The sequence below is a fragment of the Mobula birostris genome, chromosome 17 (genome assembly GCF_030028105.1).
Source record: "Mobula birostris isolate sMobBir1 chromosome 17, sMobBir1.hap1, whole genome shotgun sequence".
In the NCBI taxonomy this organism is placed as follows: Eukaryota; Metazoa; Chordata; class Chondrichthyes; order Myliobatiformes; family Myliobatidae; genus Mobula; species Mobula birostris.
The window spans coordinates 16003017-16014856 of NC_092386.1; the positions used below are offsets into that span (position 1 = coordinate 16003017).

The window sequence follows — 11840 nt, forward strand, 5'->3', positions numbered from 1 at the left end:
CAGAGTGGGTCCGGATTTGAACTCCAAGCTTGGGAATGCTGGGTACTGTAATAGCATCACACTAATCGCTATGGTACTGTGTTAACAATCCCTTCCCATGGATTTTAGCAGCTTCCTTCCAAAGATCTACATGGCAATATCTGCTCCAAATTCTTCATCAACATTCCCTAAAATTGAAAACAGGTTATTTGAACATGACTTCCCTTTAACAAATCTGTGCTGGGTCTCCTTTACAAAGTCAAACTTTATTATATAGCCTTTTGATGGTTTTTGCCAATTACCATTTCACCACAATGAAACATACAATGTGCTTTTGCTACTGTGCTACACAGTTGGCATCAGTTCCCATGTTCTGATCACTACTAACTACCTGGTAAGTCTGAGTGTGAGCCCAGCTCATTTGGTCCCTCTCACTCCTCCTATCCAGAAGCAACAATGCTTTCCACTTCACTGGCCAGTAAACATACCGGTCAAGGAAGTCCTGATGAGCACATTTCAGGAAGACCTTCCTATCTTTACTCCTTAACGGCGGCTCAATTAGTGGCGGGAGCAGAGCACAGTGACGAGGTTTCTCGCAGGTCAAAGACGCTTGTTTAAAAGGAGAGCTGTTTTTGTTTAAAAGGTCATCCAGCTGCCTAGGTGATTCTAGGAAATCATGGTATCATTATTGGATGACCTGGTGTCAGGTTCCGCATGCACACACAGACTTTTAGCCCCACATCAATATCAACATTACTTAGCAATAGCAGCAAAAATGGACACTTTGATATATCTGCATCATTAAATAACTTCAACATTTACCATGGATAAATAGAAATTTCCTACATTTGTACATAAGAAATACTAACACTACCTTGGTCGCCCCTGCCGACACACTAGTTCTAATGCCACTGTTTCCAATACTTTTCATCTCAGGTGAATGTTCAGCAATTCAACTTCCTGATAAATTTATAAACTATCCCTTTGATTACTTATCAATCTTAGATCCTCTGTCAATACCTTCTTCCGCAATCTACTTGATCTTTATACTCTGTACGTTTCTCTTTCTATAGTTAATCTGAGGATTAACTGTGGAGAACATTCTGACAGGCTGCATCACTGTCTGGTATGGGGAGGGAGGCACAAGATCGAAAGAGGCTAGCGAAAGTTGTAAAATTAGTCAGCGCCATCTTGGGTACCAGCCTTCGTAGTATTTAAGACATCTTCAAGGAGCAGTGCCTCAAAAAGGCAGCGTCCATTATTAAGGACCCCTTCACCCAGGATATGTCGTCTTCTCATTGTTACCATCAAGAAGTAGGTACAAAAGCCTGAAGGCACACACTCATTGATTGTGGAACAGCTTCTTCCCCTCTGCCATCCAATCACTACATGAACATTACCTCACTATTTTTTATTATTTGTTTTCCACGATTGTTAATCTAACTATTATATATATACTTATGTAATTGGTTTACTTATTTTTTTTTCTTTCAATGTTATTATGTATTGCATTGAACTGCTGCTGCTAAGTTAACACATTTCACAACACATGCCAGTGAAAATAAACCTGATTCTGATTCTGAATCTGAACTCATCTGTCATAAATCACACACCTCAGTTCTTCCTGTTTGATTCTCAATTGTTTAATTTTCCTGAATTACTTCAGACATGACATATAATTGTTATCAAGGTACCAGAAGCTCTGTTGCTATGCAGTGATCAGCTCATACTTCCAACCATTCTCAGCAAAACCGAAATTGCAATTTATCATCTAATTAACAGACTTTGCTCCAGCCTTTTTATTAGGTACACCTGTACACCTGCTTGTTAATACAAATATCTAATCAGCCAATCATGAGGCAGAAATTTAAAGCAAAAGAACATGCAAACAGAGTCAAAAGGTTGTTTTTCAGACCAAACATTAGAATGGGCAAGAAATGTTATCTAAGTGACTTTGACCATGGAGTTTAAAAACGTAAACACGAGGAATTCTGCAGATGCTGGAAATTCAAGCAACACACATCAAAGTTGCTGCTGAACGCAACAGGCCGGGCAGCATCTCTAGGAAGAGGTACAGTCGACGTTTCGGGTCGAGACCCTTCGTCAGGACTAACTGAGGGAAGAGTTTTAGTAAGAGATTTGAAAGTGGGAGGGAGAGGGGGAGATCCAAAATGATAGGAGAAAACAGGAGGGGGAGGGATGGAGCCAAGAGCTGGACAGGTGATTGGCAAAAGAGATATGAGAGGATCATGGGACAGGAGGCCCAGGGAGAAGGAAAAGGAGGGGGGGGGGACCCAGAGGATGGGCAAGGGGTATAGTCAGAGGGACAGAGGGAGAAAAAGGAGAGTGAGAGAAAGAATGTGTGTATATAAATAAATAACGGATGGAGTACGAGGGGGAGGTGGGGCATTAGCGGAAGTTAGAGAAGTCAATTGTCATGCCATCAGGTTGGAGGCTACCCAGACAGAATATAAGGTGTTGTTCCTCCAACCTGAGTGTGGCTTCATCTTTACAGTAGAGGAAGCCGTGGATAGACATATCAGAATGGGAATGGGATGTGGAATTAAAATGTGTGGCCATGGAGTGATTGTTGGTGTCATTGGGGGTGACTTGAGTATCTCAGAAACTGCTGATCTCCTGGGATTTTCATGCACAACAGACATGAAAAGTCTAGAGCTTACTGAGAATAGTGCAAAAAAACAAAAATTAGCTGGTGAGCGGCAGTTCTGCGGGTGAAAATGCCTGGTTAATGGGAGGGATCAGAGGATAATGGCCAGGCTAGTTCAAGCTGATCCGAAAGTGACAGTAACTCAAATAAACATGTTACAACAGTGGTGTGCAGAAGAGGAACTCTGAATGCACAGTAAGTTGCACCTTGAAGTCGATGGGCTAGAGCAACAAATGACTATACCAGGTACCACTCCTGCACCAAATAAAGTGGCTAATGAGTGTATACTTCCATTGCAGTATGCTAATTAAATGAACAAAACCTTTTGTTACTGGTACCTTCGGCATGTTGGATAAAGAGATATAGTCAGCTTCCCTTATTATTCTGATCCCAAATGTGGCCTTAAATGCTGGTTCATCAAAGCATGGAAAGGCACTTCGTGCAAAAAAAGGTTCAAACGCAGTGGCAGCCAATATCCTGTAATGGAGAAATAACAACGTTAAAAACAAAAGCAGGTACAGGTTAGCCATCCCCTTGAAGCTGCTCCACCATTCAGTAAGATTATGGACAATCCTGTACCTCAAGTCCATTTTCATCTCAAAACATCAATCCGTAGATCTCAGGTTTAATGAACATCCGCGATAAAGTTTTTAGAAGATTTATCAGAGGAATGAAATCTATTGTTGGATTCTGATATTTTTGATCCAAGGTTATTTCAGAAGTCAACACTGCAGCACAAAACGTAATGCTTCATGATCATTTTAATAAACAATAATAGAACAAGGAGAGTTAGAAATGTGGAGCTACAAAAGTCTGGGAGCCAAGAGCAAAGAATAGTGAAGGATTAAAGAAAAAGATGACCGGCCAAGATGATCAGGCCTTCTTATACCATAAGAAATACTCCATTCAAAGTTCAATAACCAAACAGCCCCTATTCAAATTATGTGACACCAGAGAAGCTTCCAGAATCATACAAAGAACTGTAACCACTAAGGAACATACTGAACAATTACATATACATACTATGACCACTAGGAAACATACTACAAAGTTTTATGTACATGGGTAGTTATAACAATGCAAGTGGGCAGAAAAGTTAAGCTATAAAGAAAATAACAATTGTACAGTCTAATCCAACACAATTTATGTATAGTTTCGGAGAATCAGAATTTAATATCATCAGCATATGTAATGAAATTTGTTGATTTGCGGTAGCAGTACAATGCAGTACTCAATAACGAAGCGAAAAAAAACATGAATTAGTGCAAGTATATATATGAAATATTTAAATTAGATATGTAGTGCAAAAATAGAAATAAAAAAACATCCTGAAGTAGTGTTCGTGTGTTCAGTGTACATTCAGAAATTGGATGGCAGAGGGGAAGAAGGAGCTCCTGAATCATTGAGTGTGTGCCTTCAAGCTTCCTAGTACATCCTTCCTAATGGTAGCAAAGAGAAGAAAGCAAGACCTGGGGGATTGGGTTCCTTCTTGATAGATGCCACCTTTTTGAGACATCACTCCTTGAAGATGTCCTGGATACTACAGAGTCAAGTGCTCATGATGGAGCTGACTAAGCTTACAACATTTCAGCTGACTTCAATCCTGTGCAGTAGCCTCTCCCCACCCCATACCAGACCATGATGTAGCCAACTAGAGTGCTCTCCCTGGTTCATCTGTAGAAATTTTTGAGTGTTTTTGGAGACATACCAAATCTTCTCAAACTCCTCATGAAACAGAGCTGTTGTCCTGGCTTCTATATACTGCATTGATATGTTGGGTCCAGGTTAGATCCTTAGAGATGTCGACACCCAGGAATTTGAAGTTGCTCACTCTTTCCACTTCGGATTCCTCTATGAAGACTGGTGTGCCTTCCTCGTCTTACTCTTCTCGAAGTCCACCATCAGTTTTTTGGTCGTATTGATATTGAATGCAAGGGTATTGCTACAACACCACTCAACTTTACTTCTTTACTTTACACCTTTACTTCCTGAGAAAACTAAAGAAATCTGGCTTGTTCCCTAAAACCCTCACTAATTTTTATAGATACACTGTAGAAAGCATTCTTCTAGGGTGCATCACAACCTGGTATGGAAGTTGTCCTGTCCAAGACCGAAAGAAGCTGCAGAAGATTGTGAACATGGCGCAGCACGTCACACAAACCAATCTTCCGTCCGTGGACTCACTTTACACCGCACACTGTCGGAGCAGTGCTACCAGGATAATCAAGGACACGACCCACCCAGCCAACACACTTTTTGTCCCTCTTCCCTCCGGGAGAAGGTTCAGGAGCTTGAAGACTCGTACGGCCAGATTTGGGAACAGCTTATTTCCAACTGTGATAAGACTGCTGAACGGATCCTGACCCGGATATGGGCCGTACCCTCCAAATATCCGGACCTGCCTCCCGGTTTTTTTGCACTACCTTACTTCCCATTTTTCTATTTTCTATTTATGATTTATAATTTATATTTTTAATATTTACTAATTTTAACTATTTTTAATATTTAATATTTGCAATCAGGGAGTGTGAAGCGCAGATTCAAATATCGCTGTGATGATTGTACGTTCTAGTACTAATTGTTTGGTGACAATAAAGTATAAAGTATAACTAGCTGATATATCTCACTCCTGTATGTCATCTCTTCACTGTCTGAAATTCTGCCACAATAGTTGTATCATTGGCAAATTTATAGATGACGTTTAAGCTGTGCCTAGTAACACAGTCATGCGTGTGGGGAGAGTAGAGTCATGGACTAAGCACATATCCCTGAGAAATGCCAGTGTTGACTGTCAGGGAGGTGGAGATGTTGTTTTCAATCCACACAGATTGTTGTCGTCTGGTTAGGAAGTTGAGGATCCAGATGCAGAGAGAGGAACAGAGGCCAAGGTGCCGGAGCTTATTGATCAGAACTGTTGGGATAAATACTCATTAGTGCTGAGCTGTAGTCAATATACAGTATCCTGACATTGGTATTTGTGTTGTCCAGGTCACCCTGATATAGGAATTTGTATTGAGCAGGAAGAAGGCACTAAGTCCTGCTCTGTCATTTAAAAGATCACGACTGCTCTGACTGAAATCATAGCTTTGCATTCCCATACCCCTGCAGGAATCTTCAACCTTTGCTCATGAGGTACTTATACAAACTTTGCCTTAAGAATATTCAAAGTCTCTACTTTCACTATCCTTTGAGGAAGAGAGCTCCAGCAACTCAATCCTCAAAGGAAGTCTCTTGGCTTAAGTTGGTGACCCCATTCTTTCAAAGTGACATCCAGAACTATATTGCCTCATAAGAGGAAAAGTCATCTCCACATCCAATCTATCAAAACCCCTTGGGATCTTATACATTTCAACAGATTCATCCTTTATTCATCTTAAAGAATCCAACTCAATATTTTCATGATCTTAGGAAAGTAAAACTTTCTTGGTCTTGTATGCTCTTGACCGAGCCAGAATGAGATATATAATTGGAGTGATTAACTACGACAGAGTCTATTAATTAGTGTTCATAATATTACAGCATGTTGTTATGTTATGGGCACTAATTAGTAGACACTGAAGCTGCCTGAAGTAGAAGACCCAAAGTAACTGAAGCTGCCTCACTCGAAGAATGATCCAGAAGATGATCTGACTGAAGACACCAAATCAAACAATAAAGTAAACCTAATAGGTCAAACTACTGTCATGAACTTAATGCAGTAACAAGATCTGTCACAAGAGAGTAGATGTGGAGAGGATGCTTCCTGTGGTGGGGGTGTCTAAGACCAGAAGGCATCCTTTTAGAATGGAGATGAGGAGGAAATTCTTTAGCCAGAGGGAAATGGATTTGTGAAAATAATTGCCGCATTTAGCTGTGGAGCCCAAGTCACAATAGTACAGCACAGTACAGTACAGGCCGACCCTCAAACCCTGCCTCCCATATAAACCACCCCCCAAAGTCATGGTGTATATTTTAGGCAGAGGCTGATATATTCTTGATTAGTCTGGGCATGAAGATATATGGGAAGAAAGCAGGAGATTGGGCTGAGAAGGAAAATGGATCAGCCATGATGAAATAGCAGAGCAGACTCTGGAGACTAAATGCCCTCAATTTGCTCTGATATCTTACTGCCTTAAGGTCTTAAATGGAGGAAGTGGAATTGCTCTGTTAAAAATCATGGAACAAAATGAAGGCACTATATTAATTGGTTCATTTCTCGCTAGGGAAAAAAATTAAGCAAGGTTTATGGCCTAGTGGCTTGTATGGAATAAACTGGTTTTGGATTTTTGGCAGAATAGAATGGAACTTTATTGTCGTTGCTCAAAGACAACCAGATCTCACTGCTACTCCAGTCTGTGCAAATCAGATACTTACAATGTATGTGTAACAGCTTCGATGGAAGAAAATGTGTCTGGAAAACTGATACCCCACAAGTCATGAGTAGTACAAATTTTGCTTGCTTTGTAATCACTAGGAAGTATTTAATCTTGAATGGCTTTTTTGAAAAAAAAACAAACAGCTGTGTCATTAGGAATGGAAGAAACAGCACTTCTGTGAGAATCAGTGACACCTATACCAGGTTCAGGAACAATTAATACTCTACAGCCATCAGGCTTCTGAACTAGTGTGGATAGCTTCAATCACACTACTCTCAACTGACCCTACAACCTACAGACTCGCTGTTCAGGATTCTTTACAACTCATGTACTCAGTATTATTTTTAGTGGGACAGTTTGTCTTCTTTTTCACATTGGTTGTATGATGGTCTTTGTTTATGTATAGTTTGTCATAAATTCTATTGCATTTCTTTGTTTCCTGCAAGAAAATAAATCTCAAGGTAGCACATAGCAACAAATATGTACTTTGATAATAAATTTACTTTGGCTTTAATCACAGAATCTTATACCTTTACAAATCCATTGAAAGATAAATACAAAATATAACTCATTAGGAATTGAAAAGCAAATAGAAGTTGTCTGACCTTGTTTTGTTTTTATCTTGATAAGTGCCTTTAAGAAACCCAGATAAATTATCAGATAGATCAGCTGAATATTTCAGATTCAGTACATATTTTTCTCCTTTTGTCAGCATTGGGTTATACTTGATTGCAATTTGCTTATGCGTTGGATATTCCAAAACCTGGACATTCTTAGGGTGGCTGGTTCCTTCCAGAGTAATGGTTGCCGCGGTGATTTTGAGACCTGAGCTGTGAAGAGTAATGTTTTCGGTATCTTCCATGATTAGAAGGCTTATGTGTACAGAGCCTGTGAATTTCAAGGTGGTGAGATTAGGGTGCAAAGTAAGATCATAGTGCACAGGTACAACAGCTTTAGGCAATCTCATCTTTGGCCAAGGGAAAACCCGTCCATTGGTTGCCAAAGGATATATGAGGGTTGAAGTCATGTTCAATTTGTGGCAGCCTTCTTTTGTAAGGTACATTTAGGCAGAGAGTAGAGCCCTATCGATATAGAAAGCATAATCACAACGACAAATGCACCAACATGGAAAGTTTGACCAACAGGCAGTGAACACAAGTGACGGTTATACACTCATGACACATTGTTACGGTGGTTGGAACTCCTGTTCATGAACGACTTGTCCAGCCATATTACAGATGAGTTATCATCAGCCTCATTATCATCTAGATTGTGTTCATCCAAACCACGCACTGGCAACTGGGAACTGAGTGGTTCATATTCAATTTCGTTAGGTTCCACAATATGAAGGCGTGAGTACTTGGGCAAGTCCGTGGGCTCTGCTTCAAACATTGTGTTCTCAATCATGTTTCTCAGCAACTGAGCCTGATCTGAAAGACAAAATGGTTTCAAACTCATTCAGCATGCTTTATACAACCTGGCACTGCCCTATTCACCTCTAGCAGGTTTCAGAGTCAGAATCAGATTCATTGTGCTGGCATTGGAGAAGGACCAGAGGAGGTTCACAAAAATGATCCCAGGAATGAAAGGGTTAATGTATGAGAAACGTTTGATGGCTCTGGGTCTGTACTTGTTGGAGTTTAGAAGAATGAGAGAGGGAATCGCAATGAAACCTTTCAAATATTGAAAGATCAAGATAGAATGGACATGAGAGGATACTTCAGAGTGGGTGAGACTAGGACCAAAGGGCACATACTCAGAACAGATGGATGTCTGTTTAGAACAGAGATGAGGAGGAATTCCTTTAGCCCGAGGGTGGGGAATCTGTGGGATTCATTATCACAGATGGCTGAGGAGGCCAAGTCATTAGGTACATTTTAAATGGAGCTTGATTGGTTCTTGATTAATAAGGACATCAAAGGTTGTGGGGAGAAGGGAGGAGGAATGAAGTTTAGAGAGATAATAAATCAGTAATGAGTGAATAGCAAAGCAGACTCAATGGGCTGAATGGCCTAATTCTGTCCCTATGTCTGATGGTCTTATATCTCATGAAATCTGTTGTTTGTAGGCAGCAATATAGTGCAATAAGATATATAAAAATAAATAAGTAGAGTAAACTTCTGAATATTTGTACTTACCCAAGGCTTGTATATTCAAATGCTACTGTGAGTCATAATGTTCAAACTCTATTATTCTGGCGTTGTTCCAAGGCACAAAAGAACTTTCATACCTCAGAAAGAAAGGCAATGAATTTCCCTCTCTTCAAAGGTGAAAGATACCTTGAGTATCAGATCAGTCGATGGCTAGATAGGAATAATGAAACACCCTAGCTGATACATCAGGAGTCAGGCCGATTCATTTCCTCACTGCCTTGCTCAAATACTGATGCATCAACACAGCCTGAACTGGGAAGGTTCTAGATTTAACCTCAGTGAGTATTAACTCAATGACAACTGAGGATAAAACATAATTTTTTTCTTGTGAAAATATTATATTCTATCTCAGGGGTTCTTTGCCTTTTTTTCTGCCACAGACACTTTGGCAGTCCATTGAAGCCTATGGATCCCTTGTCAGAATAATGTATTTTAATATATAAAATAAAATACATATAGTGACAATAAAACCCCAACTATATTAAAATACAGTTGTCAAAATGTCAAAATACAGTTGTCACAATATGCTGGAGGAACTCAGCAAGTCAGGCAACATCAGGACTGGATGAAGCACCTCAGCCTAAAACATTTTCCTCTAAGATGCTGCCTGACTTGCTGAGTTCCTCTAGCATTTTATGTGTGTTGTTCAAGATTTCCATCACCTGCAGAACCTATTCTGATTACTATAATATTCCTGGTTCTTTGCTGACGAGGTTGTTTCTCGCATCAACGTCCATAAGACCATAAAACGTAGGAACAGAAATAGGTCATTTAGCCCATCAAGCCATTTCATCATGGCTGATCCATTTTCCCTCTCAGCCCCAATCTCCTGCCTTCTCTCCGTATCCCTTCATGCCCTGACCAATCAAGAACCTGTCAAACTCTGCATCAGCTGCCTGTGGCAATGAATTCCACAGATTCACCACTCTCTGCTTAAAGAAATTCCTCTTCATCTCCATTCTAAAAGGATACCCCTCCACTCTGAGGCCGTGTCCTCTGGTCTTAAACTCTCCCACCATAGGAAACATTCTCTCCATATCCAGTCAATCCAGACTTCCTTCATTTGATAGTTTTCAATGAGGTTACCCTCATTCTTCTGAATTCTAGTGAATGCAAGCCCAGAGCCCTCAAACGTTCTTCATTTGACAAGCTGTTGAAACCTGGAATCATTTTGTAAACCTTCTTGGAACCTAGTCTAGTTTCAGCATATCTTTCTAAGACAAGGGGCTCAAAACTGCTACTGATACTCCAAGTGAGGCCTCACCAGTACTTTATAAAGTCTTAACATTACATCCTTGCTTTTAAGTTCGAGTCCTCTTAAAATGTATGCTCACATTCCTCACCAGACACAACCTGCAAATTAACCTTTGGGAATCCTGCACAAGGACTCCACAGTCCCTTTGTGTCTCAGTTTTTTGTATTTTCTCTCCACTTAGAAAATAGTCAAACCTTTCATTTCTTTGATCAAAGTGCATGACCATACCCATGTCATCTGTCAATTCTTTGCCCATTCTCCTCATCTGTCTAAGTACTCCTGCAGCCTCTCTACTTCCGCAAAAACTATCTGAGCCTCCATCTATCCTCATATCATCAGCAAACCTTACAATAATGCTGACAATTCCATCATCCAAATCATTAGCATATGTAAGGGGGTTTCGTCTCTTATGTTATTGGGTAGGCTAATTAAAATGGCTTCTTTGTTATGTTATACTCAGGAGTGCTTCTTTGTTATGTTAAACGCTGAGAAAGTCCTTCCCACTAGCAGTTTGTTGAATCACGTCTGATAAGAAGATGTTATGAACCAATTGCACTAGTTGTTATATTTTTGGTGTAGCTGTAAGATATTGTATGCGCAGGGTTTTGGGGCAGAAGGCGGGAGAGAGAGACAGAGAATGGACCAGGTGCTGTGAAGTCCGCTAATGGGGTCGGACCCTGAGGAGGGCGTTCAAGGAGGAGACAGAAACGGACTCGTGTGGAGCGTCTGGTCGACCACCATTGTTGGTCCCAGGCGGCCAGTCGAAGTGGTCCGAGGGGTCGCAGGGTGAAGAAGAAGGGCCCCGAGCTCCAACTGTGCACGAAGAGATCAAACTTTGATAAGTGTGGCGCCTTTTATTTTCCTTTTATATTTTATTCTCTATTAATTATATAGTTCCAGTAATATCTATAAACGGTAAATCATTTAATCGTATCTGGTGTATTGTCTGTTATTTGGGCGGGGTGGGGTACATCACACAGCATCCACACAAACGAATTACCCAGTTTGGCGGGGCCGAGGGCTGTTTCCCTAGACGACAGCAAGCCGAGTGACCCTGAGGGTGGCCGGGGGGCTACACATATAATGTATGTAGACCCCTCACCGGGCTCGTATACAAACGTGGCTCATTAGCCGCTCTGCTAGCAGCCACGTGACTCAGCTGTGAGAAGGCCACCGTTCACAAACAACATGCATCTGGGGTCAGTATGACTTGGGGTTCAACCAAAGGAGAATGTCATGAAATTCCCTTTAAAGAAACCTCCATTTGAGCAAATGCTGTGTAAACACTGCCCATACGCAATTGTCGGTCGGCAAGAAATTACTGACCGTACACTGCATAAAATTATAAAGAGAATATGATTACAAATTTCAGCTTTATCTAACAGTTAATAGGAAAGAGAAAAGAAAAAAAAAAATAAAAGGGTCCATTA

General features: G+C 40.7%; 1 pseudogene; it reads right to left on the reverse strand.

Annotated features, from left to right (window-relative positions):
* The window catches only part of LOC140211351 (leucyl-cystinyl aminopeptidase-like), an 87138-nt pseudogene extending 78690 nt beyond the window's left edge, over positions 1–8448 (reverse strand).
* Positions 8449–11840: the final 3392 nt, after the last annotated feature.